At 39.2% G+C, this 19,926-nt stretch overlaps 1 non-coding gene across 1 annotated transcript; it reads right to left on the bottom strand.

Moving 5' to 3' along the window:
• Window positions 1–975: 975 nt before the first annotated feature.
• LOC145110163 (small nucleolar RNA R71) lies at window positions 976–1,082 on the bottom strand. The gene has a single exon (XR_013709543.1). It is a non-coding gene; the product is annotated as a small nucleolar RNA R71 (small nucleolar RNA).
• Between the last annotated feature and the right edge of the window lie 18,844 nt (window positions 1,083–19,926).

The raw sequence follows: 19,926 nt of genomic DNA, 5'->3' as shown, positions 1-19,926 counted from the left end.
TGGCGCCGTTGCCGGGGAACGGTTCAAAAATTAATTCTAATTTCTAGTTTTATCGATCCTTTGTATGAGATTTATCTTGCACAAAGTTATTTCTTAGGTAATTTAGTAATTAGGATAAGTTTTAATAGTTTTTCGTTTTCAGAAGTTAGTAAGTAATTTTTCTGTTTCTGCGCTGAACTCGCCGAGTGCAATCGAAGCAACTCGGCGAGTCCGTGACTGCTACACAGTTTCATATTTTATTTTATTTTTGTTCTTTTTACGCGTTTTTCTTGTTTTGTTTGCAGGCATTACATGACCAGAGGATTCAACACACCCCTGGTTCCTCCACTTGAAGACCCAGAATCAGCTTTGAGGAAAAACAAAGGCAAGGAGGTTGAAAGCTCTAATACGCCTAAGAAGTCACCTTTGACGAGCTTGAAAACGGTTTTTGGGAAGAAAAAGAACAAGAAGCCAGGAGAGACCAACAGTCGAAAGAGCGAAGAAAGCAAGTTAGAGAATATTGAAGATAATCCAAAAAAAGCCGAGTTCGAATACGACTACGAAACCGAATACGAAGAAGAAAGCGACTTTGAAGGCGAACTAGCTAATCCCATGGCTAACATCGATGAAGTTCCCATGGGAGAATGGAAGAAGAGAATACGTGACGATACCGGCCCGAGACTTGTGCAACCCGCAATTCCCGCTACTGCCACTTTCGAACTAAAGGGCCACATACTTGCTCAACTCAAGGAAATTCCCTTCTACGAAAAAGACCACGAAGATGCCTATAAACACTTGGATGAAGTCAACGATGTAGCTGATTATTTTAATGTTCCCAATGTGCCTCACGAAACCCAGCTGCTTCATATGCTTCCAGTTACATTCAAAGGTGCTGCAAAGGATTGGCTCAAGTCACTCCCTCCCGGATCCATCACTACATGGGCTAAGATGAAAGAAGAATTTATTGACCAGTTTTGCCGACCTTCGAAAATAGCCAAGTTGAAGAAAGATATTGCCAACTTTGAACAACAAGCTGGAGAGTCCCTTTATGAGGCATGGGAGAGATACAAAAGTCTACTAAGGAATTGCCCACATCATGATCTTAATAGCCAACAAGAAGTCTCCATTTTCTATGATGGAGTCAATGTAACAACTAGGAAGCTCCTTGACTCGCAAGGACCCCTCACAAAGAAGGCACCCCCGGTAATCAAAGAACTAATTGAAGAATTCTCTAAGCACTCTAAAGAATACCATAACCCAAGGAATGACTTGACTCGAGGGGCGGTGAATTCCATTATCGATGACATGGCAGCAATGATGGCAAAGTTGGAAAGCATGGACCGAAGAATGACTAAGATGGACCAATCCATCCATGCTATTAGGGTAGGATGTGAAAACTGTAGAGGGCCTCACCTTACAAAAGATTGTGATCTTGATGAGAATGGGAACCGGAAGGTACAAGTGTGCTATTCAAGTGGTGATAGGTTTGATGATAATTGGCGAAAACCAAGAAAAGAATGGCTACCATATGATGAGTACAAAAAGACAAAGGAAGAAAAGTATAAGCAAAAAGATAGAGGCTTTTACCAAAAGGAGGAACCGGTACATGAAAAGAAATCAGATTTGGAAGACATGCTTACAAGATTCGTAGCCGCATCCGAGAAACGACACAATGATACCGATGCTACACTTAAAGATCAACAAAATATGTTGAGAGAACACCAACTTATGATGAAAGATGAACAAGCTTTGCTTAGGAATCAGCAAGCATCTATTCTCAACATAGAAAAGCAGCTGGGGCAACTTGTACAACAAGTGAATGAGAGAAGACCGGGTGGACTTCCGAGCAATACCGAAAGTAACACGAAAGGTGCACATATAAACATTGTCACAACTAGGAGTGGGAAGATTATAACCCCTCTGACTCCTATTCAGCATGAAGATCCTAAACTAGTGCAAGAGGATAAAGAGAAGCATGCAGAAACACAGATTCCCGACTCGACTCGCCGAGTCGACGGTATGGACTCGACGAGTTCACCAGCTGAACAGAAAATCCAGCCTCCGGTTAATCCACATCAGCCTCCACTTCCCTTTCCGGTTCGAGCTAGACAAGAAAAAAATGAAGTAGACTACCAGAAGTTTCTGGAACACATAAAGGCTCTTCAGATCAATATGCCATTCATAGAAGCAGTTGCACAAATGCCAAAATATGCAAAATTCCTCAAAGAGCTGCTAACTAATAGGAAAAAGATGGAAGAAGTAAAGAAGGTGGTCCTAAATGAGAACTGTTCAGCCGCTATGTTGAACAAACTTCCAAAGAAGAAAGGTGATCCGGGAAGCTTAACATTGCCCTACCAATTTGGAAACTTAGCTACCATTTACGCATTGGCTGATTCAGGGGCAAGTGTAAATCTCATGCCTTACTCGTTTTTCAAAAAGTTAGATCTTCCAGAGCCAAGGCCCATTCGTATGGCAATTCACCTAGCAAACAAGACGGTTACATTCCCTAGGGGAATATGTGAAAATCTCTTGGTGAAAGTGGACAAGTTCGTGTTCCCCATGGACTTTATAGTTTTAGACATGGAAGCGGATCCCCAAGTCCCGATCATACTCGGAAGACCTTTTCTTAATACGGCAAGTGCTATCGTCGACATGCGAGATTCTAAACTTACCCTTCGGGTAGGAGACGAATCAGTCACTTTTGGAGTTGATCAAGCCATGAAGCATGCAAGGAGTAGTGACGACACGAAATTTTCGATAGACATGTTGGAAGGATTATTGGAAGATTGGAATGAAGATGAGCCAAACAAGTCCACCGTCACATTTGAAGAAGAATTTGATGCTGAAAGGGACCTGCTGGAAATAGAGAGACTACTCGAGGAAGCTGATTATAACTATCTGATTAGAAATGGAGAAAACTCGACTCGCCGAGTAGCCTCGACCGACTCGGCGAGTTCATTCGAAGAACCCCGAACAATCGCGAATTTTGCCCCGGACTCGACGAGTTCCCTCACTGGACTCGACGTGTTCAGCATTCAGAACACGAAAACTGAGCTTAAAGCACTACCAGATCACTTGGAGTACGCATTTCTTGAAGATGGCCAGCAAAAACCTGTAATTATAGCTGCTGATTTGGCCAAACATGAGAAAGAAAGCCTTGTGGGTGTACTAAAAAAGAGGCAAGGTGCTATAGCATGGAAGATAACCGACATCAAGGGAATTAGTCCGGCCTATTGTTCCCACAAAATCAACTTAGAGGATGGATCAAAAGCTGTAGTACAACGCCAAAGAAGACTCAACCCGAACATGCAAGAAGTTGTGAAAAAGGAGGTGGTGAAACTATTAGATGCCATAATCATTTATTCGATCTCCGATAGCCCATGGGTGAGTCCGGTCCAAGTGGTTCCAAAGAAGGGAGGTATGACGGTAGTGGCTAATGAAAATAACGAATTAACTCCAACAAGGACGGTAACCGGGTGACGTGTTTGCATCGACTATAGGAAGCTAAATGAAGCCACATGCAAGGATCACTTTCCATTGCCATTCATCGACCAAATGCTCGAGAGGCTTTTTGGTCATCTATATTATTGTTTTCTCGATGGGTTTTCGAGGTACTTTCAAATTCCAATCGACCCACAAGACCAAGAGAAGACCACTTTTACATGCCCGAGTGGAACATTTGCATATAGACGCATGCCTTTTGGGTTATGCAATGCACCTGCTACTTTCCAAAGGTGCATGATGGCTATCTTTCATGATATGATCGAAAAGTTTATGGAGGTTTTTATGGAGGACTTCTCGGTTTTCGGGTCCTCTTTTGAAGATTGCTTGTCCAACTTGGATCTAATGCTAGCAAGATGTGAGAAGACCAACCTTGTTCTCAATTGGGAGAAGTGTCATTTTATGGTGAAGGAAGGAATTGTGTTGGGTCACAAGATCTCAAAGAAGGGGATAGAGGTGGATAGAGCAAAGGTTGATACGATAGCCAATTTACCACCTCCAACAAATGTCAAGGGGGTAAGAAGCTTTCTAGGCCATGCGGGCTTTTATCGCCGATTTATTAAAGATTTTTCAAAGATTGCTAGGCCCTTGACTCAATTACTCTTGAAGGATGCCCCATTTGATTTTTCCAAGGAGTGTCATGTGGCATTTCATTTGCTAAAGGAAAGATTAACCACTACTCCTATCATGATAGCACCAAATTGGAATCTTCCTTTCGAGCTAATGTGTGATGCTAGTGATTATGCTGTGGGTGCTGTTTTAGGGCAAAGGGTTGATAAACATTTTCAACCAATCTACTACGCAAGCAAGACATTGAATCCTACCCAAGAGAACTACACTACTACCGAGAAGGAGCTGTTAGCAGTGGTATACGCTTTTGACAAGTTCCGGCCATACTTAGTTTTATCCAAGACAATCGTTTTTACCGATCACTCCGCGTTGAAGTATCTATTTGCCAAGCAAGATGCGAAGCCTAGATTGATACGTTGGGTCCTACTTCTACAAGAGTTCGATATCGAAATACGCGATAAAAAGGGGATGGAAAACGTAGCTGCCGATCACTTATCAAGACTAGAGAACCCACTTTTGGAGGAGTTAGAAGAAGATAAAATTAGGGATGATTTTCCCGATGAGTATATCTTGGTATTAGCAGGAGAAGTGCCATGGTATGTGGATATAGCAAATTATTTAGCAACCAAATATATCCCAAAAGATTTGACTCGCCAACAAAAGAAGAAATTCTTTTCAGAAATTAAATACTACTTTTGGGACGAGCCATACCTTTTCCGAAGTTGCGCAGACGGAATGATAAGAAGATGTGTATTCGGGAAGGAAAGTCAAGAAATTTTGGCACACTGCCATAGCAGACCCGCCGGAGGACATCATGGAGCACATTACACAGCTAAAAAGATTTTTGATATTGGATTTTATTTGCCTACAATTTTTAAGGATGCTGCTCAATATGTCAAGGATTGTGACTCATGCCAAAGAGCGGGGAATATATCATCCCGAAATGAAATGCCCCAACATAGCATCCAAGTGTGTGAAATATTTGATGTGTGGGGGATTGACTTCATGGGACCCTTTCCCATGTCTAAAGGGAATAAATATATCTTGATGGCGGTTGATTACGTGTCTAAATGGGCGGAGGCACAAGCATTACCCACTGATGATGCTCGGGTGGTGGTACGATTTTAAAGAAAATATTCTCAAGATTTGGAGTTCCTAAAGCTCTCATTAGTGACCGGGGCACTCACTTTTCAAATGATCAATTGACCAAAGTATTGAAGAGATATGGGGTGCAACATAGGTTCTCAACATCATATCATCCACAAACAAGTGGCCAAACCGAGGTAACAAATAGGGCGTTAAAAAGAATTTTAGAGAGATCGGTTGGAGGAAATGGGAAGGAATGGTCGGAAAAATTAGATGATGTGCTTTGGGCCTTCCGAACAGCTTTTAAGACACCTATTGGTACTACACCATATAGGTTAGTCTATGGAAAAAATTGCCACTTACCTGTTGAAATAGAGCACAAGGCTTATTGGGCATTAAAGGTATGCAATTTTGATTTGGCTGAACTTAGAACTAACCGGTTAATGCAAATGAATGCCTTGGAAGAGCTTAGGAATGAATCCTACACTAGTTCCTTGGTCTACAAAGAAAAGACCAAGAATTGGCATGATAAAAGATTGAAGGGTAGTAAAGACTTTAAAGAGGGACAAAAGGTGTTACTCTTCAATTCAAGGTTCAAACTTTTTCCGGGCAAGTTGAAGACACGATGGGATGGTCCATTTATAGTAAAGCAAGTTTTTCCACATGGGGCGGTTGAGCTTATATCAAGAGACGTAATTCCTTTCAAGGTTAATGGTCATAGAGTGAAGAAATATGAAGAAGAAGTTCCAAAAGATGAAGGACTTGAAGAAGGGCTGCTTCTGGGAGGCACTACAGAACCTTAGAGTGGAACAAAGTCCAGCTAAAGACTCTTCAAAAAGAAGCGCTTCCGGGAGGCAACCCGATTTTAGAGTTTGCTTTTCTTTCCTTTATTTCTCATTTTTATTTTTCTTAGGATCTGTTTTTTTTATCAATCTTTTTCTTATGTGCTCATGATGATTGCTTGAGGACAAGCAAAGCTCAAATGTGGGGTGGTGGCATTTTTCAAAATTTTTATGGTACTCGTCGAGTCCATACTCTTACTCGGCGAGCCCGTTCAATAAATCCCGATTAAACGCGAAATCGCGTTGCTACTAAGCGAGTCCACGTTTTTACCAGATTTTTTTTTTACATTCTATAAAGGGGGGGGGGGGGTTTACCCTAATTGCAAAACATTTACAGCAAACTTCCAGCCGCCATCCCTACACGACGAGCGACTCTCTCCCAAGCTTCCATCTTGATTCTTCCTTTCTCTTGCAAATCCAACTCAAAGGTAACTATTTTTCACTCTTAATCTGTTAAAAGCTTCAATCTTTGGTAAGTTATGCCCTTAATTGCTGCAAAATCCCCAATTTGACTAAACTTGGATTTTAGGGTTTTGAGTTTTTGTTAAATTAGGACGTTTTAGTCAAAATTTCTTGAATGGTTACGACCCCAGGACATACCGAACAAAACCCTTGGGGTAATTTACACAATTGGCTGATTTATTCCACCAAACAGGTCTGGACTTGCAAGGTTCGTTCTACTCGTCGAGTCTGTTCGTGGACTCGGCGAGTCCATGCTGCAGGTGGCCAGAATCTGACAACTTTTATTTTCCTGTGCTTGTTGGTTGTTTTCTTGGTTGTGCTGTGCAGGAAATATGTCCAGGAGGGGGCAAACTTCACGAGGGGGCAGTCATGGGAACTTTACATGGCTTGATTTTCCTCAAATAACTTCAAAATCTTCACTTGCGTGTGTAAAAACCAAGTTGGAGGCATTGAAACGCAAGGAGATCTACGTTCCTAATGAACTAGATTGGACATGGATAGGACAAGCTGGGTTGGAGGAAGAGCTGAACCGTTATTTGATCAAATCTGTTGAAGTTAATGGGGGTAACAATAGTTTGTGACGGGTGGGCTCGATTATTCAAGCTTCAGGAACCCGTGTATCAAGAGTTGTGCTGGGAGTTCTTTGCCACCATTTCCTTCCGCGGTGGTAATGACTACTACAGCCCGAATGTTATTTCATTTTACCTTGGAGGAGAACCGCGTCAGTGCAGCATGGCAGAGTTGGCATGGAGACTTGGTATTTATGATCAACATGTGATAATGTCTGAAACTTTTGAATCTTTCTTGGAGCAATGCCATAAAGACTTGCCCGAAGAAGTGGTTGCATCAACTTGGTGGACCACAATTGCAAACCGGGTTTACATTCCTTCATCCGCCCAAGAGGGGAGCATCCGTTCCCCGATTCATCGCTTGATACATCGTCTGATCGCTAGTTCTATTAACATGCGAAAGGATGACGATAAAGTCCCTACTCTAGATATTTTCTACATGTGGAGTATTATCACTCCCAATGTCTTTTGTAATTTGCCATATTGTATGGCGAAATATTTAGCGGAAGGGGCAGTTAAGGAGCGGGTCACTTCAAAGATTAACGGGGGCATGTTTGTCACAAGGCTTGCAAGGACTTATGGTATTTTGGACCAACAAGAGGCACGAGCATTGACAATGGTTCCTAGTCCTCCCTTTAGCACAACATTAGTCAGGAGGGCTAGGATTATTGAAGATTTTGGTGGGGGGCACATTTCTATCCCCAATGATGATGAACCATTAGTGCCGGAGGAGCCAGGAAGACGGGTGAGGCAAAGGAGAGCGCAAGTCCGGGAAGATCCACCGGTTATTCCGGTGGTTGAAGAGTTACCAATGGATTGGTACAACGTTGAGTTGAGGAGGTACCAAGACGAAATTGGGAGAGGCGTGAACTATGTTAACGAGTCATTTGTTTATTTATTTGAGCAAATGAATTTCGTACCAAGGCCGGGACCCAGATTTCCATATGTGTCAAGTTGGGACGAAAGGATGCAAGCAAGGAGGAGCCAAGCTGGAGGGAGTGGGCTGCAAGGAGATGAAGAGGAAGATGAAGATTGAAGTTTGATTTTGTTTAATTTGGATGTTTTAAAAACAATTTGTTTTGTTTGTTTTTGTTTGGTTGTCTGGAACTCTAAACTTTTAGGACGTTAAGTAGGAATTTGCTTTTATCACTTGTGGTTGCTCTTATTTTCAGATTAAGGCTAGGATGCATGCGAGAGTTTCAAGTGTGAAGGCGAGAGTAAGGGACAAGCTAGAAGAATATGAGCTATTTTTGAGTTTAAGGTTGAGTCCGTTGTCAAGAGAGGGTTTAAGAGTGTTGCTAATTAAAGATAGATGAAGGGAAGACACTAAATTATTATACCAAACCACGACAGAAACAGACTCAAAAGCAGAAGAAACAGATATCAGTCAGCGATGTACTCGCCGAGTGCATATTTTGGGCTCGGCGAGTCCGCTTGGAAAGTCACGATTTATCTGCTAAAAAGCCTTTTGCTCGTCGAGCAACCGTCTTTACTCGGCGAGTCACTCGATATTTCACAATCAACATTTGGCTTTTGACCATATTTGAAAGGGGTTTACTCATGTTCTTTCAAAACTATTTCCCGAAGATTTTCAAGACTATTTTCCTGCATATTTGGAGCTGTACCACATAAGATTTGACACCCAAGGCATGGATGAGCTGTTCCCATGTCTAAAGTCAGCTGAAGATGGAGCTAAATTGAAGAATATCAACCTCGCGACTACTATCCCAGGGGAGTTTGTTCCAATTCCTTCTTTATTTTATTGTTCTTTATCATGCATAATATGCAATGGGACATTACATAAATTAAGTGTGGGGTAGGGGGTTGGTTATATTAGTTAAATTAGTAAGATTAGAATCCTAATTTTAGGTATAATTTTTTTTGTGCATACAAATTGCTAGGACTTAATTTAGAAATTTGGTAAAAAGCAATTAGGATTTTATGCTAGTGTTACATTTGATGATTGTATGAAGACCCAAATGTTTAGTTGAGCCTATACACGTTCTAGTGCATTTGTGGCCCCCTTTATTCTAGTGAAATCATGGGACAAAAACACAACCTTGCTTAGTTTGAAGGATGCAATATGTTTAGCATCGTATGCTTGAAATGTATCCAGGAAAACTATTATCCTTAACCAATAAAGGTTGAAGTTGAGCGCCCCTGCTTAAGCATGTAGGGCTTTGAGTGAAAAAAAAGTGAGTTACATGTAAAAAAAAAGAGAGAGAAAATTACAAGAAAAGTTTGAAGAATTTTGGAGCAGTCAAAGTAGAGATCAAAAGATCAAAATTCTAAAGAAGATCAAAGTTGAAGATACCAAAAAAAAATCAAAAAGTTGGTGAAATCAAAGAAATGAAAGACAAATTATCAAAGAAGTGAAGAATTCTAAATAGTTCCATATTGGTATTGGAAAAATTGTAATTTTTTAGATTATGTGTGCTTGGGTTGCTCAACCAAAAATACATTGAGGTTAGAAGGTTTTCTGCGGATGGATTCGGAGGATGCATAAAATGAGCATTGTTCGGAAAAAGTGGGCGAGTGTTTATGAGGATTGTGAGTATTTAGAATTAGGGGGGGGGGGTCCTTAGGAAAAATTTTAGACACAAATGCATGCGTTGCGGTCTTGGCATAATGGTTGGGTTCAATTGGGATTGTCTTATGTGATGCTAGTATGTTTAAAATTCAGTTTTGCTTGGGGGCAAGCAAAAGTCAAGTGTGGGGTATTTTGATATTTGCAAACTTAGCTATATTTTTAGTATAGATTTATATCATTTATTAGCTAATTATTTACATTTTATGGACAAAAGGTACTTAATATTATTCAAATTATATTTTCAGTCCAGAAGGGAAGCTCGGAAGCAAAAGGAAACAGGACTCACGATCGAAAGCTCGGGAATGGAAGAAAGAAGGAAAATGCTTAATTCTGAAGCTACTCGGTGAGTAGGGACGACTACTCGACGAGTACATACGAAGGTTCGTGAAGAAATACGAGAAGTCCTTGCCGCATACGGATTCAACAAAGGGACTCGACGAGTCGGTGGGCTACTCGACGAGTAGCCCCTGTTTTTAGATATCTATAAATAGAAGCCACAAATCCGAATGAAGGGCTCTCTGGCTTTTGGAGAACTTACTTGGCGACTAAGAAACTTGCTGGAGATCAGAAGAACGTGTGAAGAACCCTAATCTCAAAAGAATAAGGCAATCTAGTTAATTTTCTACTTTACCTTTGAATCGAATGATGTTTGGTTTATTTAGATTCGTTCTTACGTTTTCATATACTAAAATCATGAACTAAATTAGTTAGTTTCTGTTTAGGAAGACGAATTTGCTCCTATGGTTTGATACACTCTCTTTTGATTAATTGTTAATTGGTGATTTTGTTAACTTAAGCTTTTTAAAGACTCTTATGCATTAACCATAACTATTTTCTGTTAATTGCTAAGTAATTAAGTTGCATGGACATCTCTTGATTGCTTATCTCATATAAATTTATGTGAACACATTGCTATATGCCTAGGAATAATGAATATGAAACTAGGATTAACTAGAGAATGGGTAAATTAATGTATGAGCTTGATTGATACACCATCAAAAAGAGGTTAGTTGAATCACCAATTCAATTAGCTAATTACAAGTCTTATTTAATCCGAATAATTGAACTAGGAGGTTTATTAGTTTAGACACTTGATCACTGCTTAAATTAATCTATTTCCTAAGGATTGGTAATAACGAATGTGAATCTAATCACAATAATCGGTAACCAATAACAATTAATCTATTACATTAACATAAAAATTAACCATAGGAGTAAATGAGTTGAACCTAAACAAAAACCCTTTTGATCACTGAATTTAGTTGTTTTTACGTGTTTTCAGCTATTAGATTGATTAGTTAAGTTTTAGTTTAAGTTTCTAGTCTTGTAAAACTAGAGAAAACCCTAATTTTATTACTTGTCTTTTAGATAATATTAGTTATTAGTTTTATTCCGTTCCCTGAGTTCGATACCCTACTTATTTAGCCATACCACAATTGATAGGTCCACTACCTTTTGTGTGTTAATTTATAATTAAAAGTAGGTTTAAAACTAGTTGAGTTTACACACATCATTCTCTATAGACTCCCAAAACCCCTCTAAATCCCTAGTAACCTTAAGGTGCTAGAGGAAAGCCCCAGAGCGCCCGAAGGCTCCGAGAAAAAGAGCTTTTCGGCTCAGAAGCTCTGCTCCAGCGGAACCCCATTTTTAACAAAACCCGCTGTAAGTGAGATACGCCTACCCTACTTTAAATATAGCTTATATTTAAATATAATATCGTTCTTATGAACCTATAAAAAAGATTTATCAGTGATTCAAAGTCGTTATACTGATTGATCTACTTATGGGGATGATGTCTAGACTGTGATTTAGTGAGGTGTTTAAAGTGGGATTTCCAAACAGTTTACTTCGTATACCAAACGGACCCTACCTCCGATACGATCCTATCTGGTTGTTCCTTACTTGATAGATCATGAAGTAGATTCTGAGTTAATGATGAATCTAGACTAATAATTAGTCGCAATAAATATTAGACTAAAATCTAGTGGTAATAATACTAGGTTTCGTTGAAGGAAATTATTTTTAAGAAGCGAAGCGCTGTCTGAATTCGGAATCACCACCTTAACAAGTGAGTGCATAGTCTCTTTCATGAATATGATTTTACTACAAGTATTGATTGAAGTATTAAATATATTTTTATGTGTGAAATATTTGATGTTTCCTGAAATACGTGTTAAAGAGCATACCTGATAATATATGATGATTTAGGATAAAGAGTAAACCTAAATTAATTATGAGGAATATTGGGTAGTATCTTCTTGTGAGTACGAGTGAGATATACACGGAGAATAGAACTTTAACTTATGTCATTGATCCGGGAGCATGGATTAGACATAGTCATTCGTCCCTAGTCCGAGAGTATTGATTGGGCACAATCATTTGCCATTAATTCGGGAGCATGGATTAAGACATAGTCAGTTGTCCTTAGTCCGAGAGTATGGATAGGACATAGTTATTTGTCATTAATCCGGGAGTATGGATTTAGACATAGACAATTCTCCCTAGTCCGAGAGTATGGAATGGGCACAGTGTTGATCCGAGAGCATGGATTAGATCCGGGAGTATGGATTAAGTAAAAAGGTAAATTTTAGGTCCGAGAGTATGGACAGTTTTGTTGAGAGGATTGACGGGGTGGGGTAAGAGTTGTTTATACATGGTGAAATTGTATACTTGCGATAACTAATATATATATATATATATATATATATATATATATATATATATATATATATATATATATATATATATATATGATATAACATTGTGGGATTGAAATCCCTATGTACTCATCAGGTTTCCCAACCTGACCCACTCAACTTATTTGTATCACAGGTGTTGATATGAAGCTACATTACACTGAGAGATTAAGGAGATGTAGATCACTAGTGTAAATGAATGTAAGGTCTGTTTATGCTTATTTTTTGTATTGACGATGACATCCCAACGTTTTAAAAATAGTAAAATACATTTCTTCGGAAATGCTTTGATAACATATTTATCATGTTTTTCTGGGAACAAATTCCGCAACATATTTCTTTAAAAGATACTCTCATTTTCAAAATAAAGCATAAAGAAATCGGTCTTTTCGGGTCGTAAAAATGGGGATGTCACAACCTTCCCCTGGCTAAGTTTTCTTACAAAAACAACTATCACTCCAGTATCGGTGTGCCGCCATTTGATATTATCTATGGGAGGAAGTGTCGTACCCCAGTCTGTTGGGGAAAGGTCGATCACAGGGTCATGGGAAAGACCGAGGTAGTTCTTTAGACGACAAAACTTATTCAACATGTCAGGTGGAGGTTGCAGACAGCTCAGAGTCGGTAAAAGAGTTATGCTGACAGACATCGATCTGAGTTGGAGTTCAAGATTGGCAACATGGTTTTACTGCCGGTATCACCCTGGAAGGGTGTAATACGCTTCAGGAAGAGAGGCAAGTTGGGGGACTAATAAATTGGGCTGTTTCGAGTGATTTCCAGAGTTGGCAAGGTAGACTATTGACTAGATCTGACTGAGGAGCTCAGTCAGATTCATAAAACCTTTCACGTTTCTCAGCTACGGAAGTGTGTAACTGATGATTCAGCAGTGGTTCCTTTAGATGATATTCAAGTTGATGATCGCCTGAACTATGTTGAGAGGCTGCTGGCAATTTTGGATAGGAAGGTGAAGGCCTTGCGCGATAAGGTGGTTCCACTGGTCAAAGTTCAGTGGCAGCATCAGAAAGGTTCTGAATGGACTTAGGAGTCTGAGGCAGAGATGCGAGAGCACTGCCCTGAGTTATTTGTAGCTGAGGACTTCGAGGAAGAAGTCTAATTCAAGTGGGGGAGAATTGTAATATTCATTCCAGGTATGAATCAACTTTTTTATGTATTAACTTAAAATCGGGTGGCCACGAGTGGTGGAGCATCACCATGGCGTGGCAAAATGTTTTGGACCGCATGATTTAAATGGACCACTACGACATGGCAGGAGTTTTTAGTGAAAAACCATAATTTTGCGCTTTAGGCCAAATATAAAGAACATTAAGGCTAGGGTTTCATGATCATTCAACCTTCATCTCCCTCTTAAACTCAGAAACCCTAACCCTAGCCTCCATTAAAGCTGTGAGCTCATTCTTGGTGCTTTTTGGTGATTTTTGAAGGAGAAGGAAGCCCTTGTATAGTAGTTACTTGGAAAACACCTTTTTCTTCAACTAGCACATCTCCTAGACCTTGGTGAGTGTCCAAGATCCAACCTTTTCCTTGCCATGTTACTAGATCTCTTGATTTTGTCCCTTTTCTTGATGTGTTGATGGATTTGAGTGGTGGGATCTCATAAAGTTTGCAACTTTATGAATCTCCGAGTCAAATAGAGTAATTGGTGTCTTGGATCTGAATTATGAATGAGTTTTGGTGTCATGCATGGAGTTTTGGTCATTAAACCCTAGTTTTTGACCCAAAATGGAAAGGACATGCATTGGACATGCATGTCCATATAGCCACGATCTTTAGGGTTTATTAGGAGTATGAAGTCGTTCTGGAAACTTTGGAGGTGCAACTCTAAGGATAGGTGCTTAATGAGAGTCTTGATGCATTATGTTTTCCTTAAATGTTGGGGTTTAGGATCTTGACTTATTGAGGGGTCTTGAGGAATAAAGTAGGAAAATTTATCCATCAAGGGCATAGGAAAGACCAGATCTGAGCTTTGGAGCTCTTGAGGTTGGGGAAAAATAACTTAATGGTTTAAGCTGTCCAGATAAGTCCCCATGGCGTGGCTTAGGTTGCCACGGTGTGGCGACTGGGTCGAGACCCATCTGTTTTGTCTACTAGCAGCCACAGCGTGGCCAAGGATGGCCACAACGTAGCGGCTAGCTGGAGTTGACTTTAACTTTAAGCATTGACCGTTGACTTTGACTAAGTTTGACTTAGGGGCATTTTGAGTATTTTGAGCTGAATTTTGAGTATAGGCGACAGTTTGTTGTACATCCTACCTTCCACATCTCTAACTTGAAAAAGTGCCTATCCGACGAGACTCTTATAATCCCACTCGACGAGATCGAGATTAGTGAGAGCCTCAACTTCGTGGAAGAAGCTGTAGAGATCATGGACCGAGAGGTCAAACGAACAAAACAAAGCCGCATCCCAATCGTGAAGGTTCGCTGGAACGCCAAGCGAGGACCGGAATTCACATGGGAGCGCGAGGATCAAATGAAACTTAAATATCCTCATCTCTTTACTTAGTTATTTGTAATAACTTAGTTGCTTAAACTCTAATTTCAGGACGAAATTCCCTCTAACGGGGGGATGATGTGACAACCCGAAATTTTCATTTGTATAATCTCTACAGTCAACCACTTCAAATAATAATCAAATACATTTCAGTACATTTTTGGCCGGTTTAAAGTCCGTTTGGGTGTTTTTATTTTTAAATTCGTCAAACGAATAAATAAAAGGAAGTATCGTTATGAATGATGTGTAACAAATAAATCAAACAACACCCTAGCTAGGTGTTTATGGCCAAACAAGAGGAGTTTGGGCCGTAAACTCCTTTTTACCAAGAACTCATGCATATAGCATGAGTTTACCCACTATTCCCTCACTTTACACTTCCAAACTCAAGAACACCACCCTTTTTCTCTCAAGTATCATCACACTTTTCTTCAAATCCGCCAAAAATGTAAGTGTTTCCTTCCAAGATTCGTTCATACAACACTTTATCTAGTGTTTATACATCATTTCATCCATGGATTCTTGATTTTTACTTAGATCTTCAAGTGTTCTTCAAAACACTAAGAACACACACTAGTGTTTTTGGGCCCTAAACACTCTTACAAGCTTCCTATAATTAAGTACACTCCTCCTATATAGTTATTTGCTTAGGATACTTGTTAATCCATTGGAAGAGCATCAAAATCCCCAAGAACATATGTGTTTACGGTCAAGGGATCTCCTTGAACCGTAAACACCATCAAGTGGTGTTTTGGTGCCCCTAACACCTTCTATGGCTTGGATAAAAGACTAGAACCTTGCATGCAAGAGCTAGAAACACCAAAACACGAAATGGTTGGAGTAACCATGAGTTTAAGGCCGTAAACTCATGGGTTTACGACCGTAAAATCAAGGGTTTACGACCGTAAACTCTCCAAGGTGGTCCAAGGACCGTAAACTCCAAAGAAGGTCCATTTCGAGCCCTAACCACTTCCTAAGCCTTTGATTCAAACTTAGAACACTTCCTTGTGAAGTATAAGACCTTAAATCACACAAATGTACCAATTACCATGAGTTTACGGCCGTAAACTCATGGGGGAAATGGTCCAGAAACCGTAAACACATATAGGGTTTCCAAATGAGGAGTAAACTCCAAAGTGAGGCCATACTCTCCTTAGATGCAACCCTTTAGCACTCCTAGCACTTAAAACAAAGTGTTTCCATGTATTAGGAGGTCTTTACTTGATTAATTAGTTGTTAAATGACTAATTAGATACATTTATGTATCACTACATGTTACATAGGATCCGTGTGTGTGTTCAAGTCCTCACTTGACACCTAGCATCCTACCCGGCACTTCCATCCAATCCACTCACTGCAGGTGAGTTCATACCCCTTAATTAACCTTTTAAATGATTTTAAATGCTTTTATGGGGGGGAATACAAGTTGAACAATTTCTAGTTATGATATTAATCACATGTGATTAATAAGTAGAATAAACAGAAAGATTTACTACTACTTTCAAATTGCTATCAAACTTAGGGATTTTCAAGCTTTCAAACCTTTTATTAAACTCTTATGATGCTAAGACAGTTTCCATACTCTTTTATACTTGTAATACTTTCAAATCCATATCTACACCAGTATATTTATATAAGTAAGACTTGAAGGACTTAGGACTGATAGCTCACCTTATTTCTTGTTCCTTGTTTGGTTGTGGACTTAGGGTATCCTGTTATTTGTCCGAGTGTCGTTGAATTCTTAGTTATATATCATATATATATATATATATATATATATATATATATATATATATATATATATATATGTGTGTGTTGGATATAAAATCTTTCATTTCAGTTCAGTACCTTTGTGTAACAAAGGCATCCAAACAACCTTACTATTTAACTATAATAGGTATAGTTAAGGGATTACTACTCACTACTACTATTACAACGACCCATACAAGAGTCAGTACATTTATGAGTCACTACATAAGTACTACATTGAGTAAGAGAACATACTATACACTATACAAACATTAAATACTAAAACAGAATGTGACATACTACTTCTCGATACGACACTTCATTGTGCTATCACCGTGTAACCAGAGTCTCCTGGAGGGAGAGCGGGCATCATGTGTATAGATCTATACGGGACAGACACTCCCACATCCCGACTGCTAGCTACTAGGCCCATGGATAACAAAATGTCACCATACTACGTGTGACCTGGAGGGTCATCAGTTATTCAGCCGTCGATCAGTATGGTTACATACGAGTTCACATTCAAACCTTAAATTAACCAAAATAAGGATTTAAGGCAAAATTAGTCTTTTCGAGGCGTATCGCCTGGAGTCTACATATTTCTACTTTGGACTTTTCGAGGCGTATCGCCTGGAGTCTACATATTACTACTATAGACTTTTCGAGGCGTATTGTTCATTCAGTACCACCTGGAGTCTGTATTTTATTACTTTGTGACTTTGTCACATACTAGTTTCAATAAACTATATTTTTATACTGATAGTTTTCACTAGGGAAAAACCCTAACATTTACAAAAGGACAATTATACAAACACTCGGGTCTTGCTAGAAGACTACCTCTTTACTGGAAAACATAGGGCTTTCTAGGGAGTATACTATTTTCAAAACTTTGGAAACTGATCACTACACTACATTGTTATTAACATTTTATACAAGAAATCATACTAAATACTTATGAACTCACCAGCTTTATACTGACAGTCGCTTTCAAAATAACTTGTATTCTCAAGTCATCAGTAGACAGGTACAGATGAAGCTTTTGGGAAGATGGAGCACATACAAGACTCATCTTTTATTTTGATTATACTTTTGGTGTCTTACAAACTATTTAGAACACGCTTGTATTACAATTATTATATTAATGCAATGGATGTTGTTGCTTGTCTTTACTATTATGCATTGTTGTGATACTGTACATGACGTCCTCCACCCCAGAACGTTTCCGCCGTTCTTGGTTGTGGGGTGTGACAGATTGGTATCAGAGCACTGTTTATAGTGAATCAAGTATATCAACCCATAAAAGATGTACGAACTATAAACACATCGGGATTAAAACACTCTGACCAAGAATATATACTTTTAAATAATAAAATATTTAACTAAGTATATATATATATATATATACATATATATATATATATATATATATATATATATATATATATATATATATATATATTATTCATACCAGGGTCAGTATCATACTAGAACAGATAAAAAGTATTATGATTGTTGAACATCACAATTAGGTTTAGAGACATATAGTCAAACCTAAGGGGATATAGCCTGATCAACTATATTTTCTGAGGGGTGACTAACATGTGCCTAAGAATGATTGTAATGTTGCAACAAGTCTAAAAACTTACCAACACTAACACAACGAGAACATTAGAACAGAATACTATAGGAGTATTCTGCATTACTATAGGTTACATGTGTGAGAACTAAAAAGGTCGTTACTAGTAGGGCAATAGTTGCTAAGTGGATACTCTACGGTTACATGTGACTAAGGCGCTATAGACTTAGAATCTGTGATCTTTGCTTTACTTCCTGTTCCTTGTTTGGTTGTGGATTTAGAGTTAGGGTCACTTATTCGAAGGTCTATCCTGTTTCGATTGCATGTAATTGGTATGCACTATGCAAGTATTGAATCAACTAATAATGATCGTCTTATAAGTATCTCAGATTAGTACGTCTATTAACTATTCTTTCCCCTATTCTCGTATAGATAGCATGGCTGGCTTCCATCTTCCCGGCGATCCGTACTATCCAAACCAAGGCATTGGAAGATGGCTTGATGAAGAGCCAGAAGATGATCACCCGATCCCTTTGGATGATCACCGTGCAGAAGGCTTTTCGGATAGCTCCGACTCTGAACCAGAAGTCAGCAACCTAACCCCAGTAGCTCCAAACCCCAACCCCCGTCTGGCATTTCAAGGTCCCACTCCCATGTGGGCAACAACCTTGAATCGATGGAGTGATGAGCAGGGTCAGCCCGTACCTTTCAACGGAGACCGAAGCTTTTACAATATAAGCAAGGGAGGTTCAGCTGACCGTGTCCTACCCATCATGGTCCGTAGGATTGCTAGGAACGTCGAGCAAGGTCATGCAGCCATCGAGCGAGTAGTGGGAATTGACGCCAACTCTGGCCTTAACACTGTCCGTATTCGCCAACTCGAAGAAGCTATGGATAGGACTAGGAGGACCAATGAGGCTCTGCAGCAACAATTAGCCGCATCCCTGTCACACCCCCAAACCAAGGATGGCGGAAACGTCTGGGGGTGGAGGACTTCATGTATAGTATCACAAAAACGAGTATAATAGTGCTCAAAGTAAAAACAACCATCATAAATAATTGAAAGGGTTACACCAAAGTATATGTTTACACGATTCAAATCAATTACATCATGATGACAAAATGAACTATTTGACGATTTATCGTCCCATCCTCAAAATGTTGTTGATTTTTCTGTTTCACTGATTTCCTGAGAATACAAGTAGTTTTGAAAAAGTGTCAACAATTAAGTTGGTGAGTTCATAAGCTTTTGAAAGTAAGAGTTTAAAAGCCGTTCTTTGTAATGAGTTGTATGTTACCAAGAAAATCCAATATTTTCCTTATAAAAACGATATGTAGTCTTAAAACCCAAACTGGATGTGCGTGTGAGTTTTGTGTTATGTGATCTCAAGTACCGAGACCGAAAGTGTACAAGTGAAATCTATATTTATTGTTATTAAATGTGGTTTTAAATCAACATAAAAACCCCTTTTGATTTATAAAATCCCTTATACTTTAAGTTTTGTTAACTCCCTATGTGAGTCACTATAACTATACTAAGATTAACCGGTACTTTGTAATGTACCCCTTTTTGTATAAACCCGGTACTTTGTACTCGTACCCCATTTATATGAAGACCCGGTACTTTGTAATGTACCCCTTTTTGTATAAACCCAGTACTTTGTATTCGTACCCCATTTATATGAAGACCCGGTACTTTGTAATGTACCCCTTTTTGTATAAACCCGGTACTTTGTATTCGTACCCCATCTATATGAAGACCCGATACTTTGTAATGTACCCCTTTCTATATAAACCC

This window comes from Lactuca virosa, chromosome 4, assembly GCF_052849685.1.
Source record: "Lactuca virosa cultivar CGN04683 chromosome 4, Lactuca_virosa_CGN04683_v6, whole genome shotgun sequence".
In the NCBI taxonomy this organism is placed as follows: Eukaryota; Viridiplantae; Streptophyta; class Magnoliopsida; order Asterales; family Asteraceae; genus Lactuca; species Lactuca virosa.
Note: the sequence above shows the minus strand (reverse complement) of the source record. Positions and strands in the feature narration are given on the sequence as shown.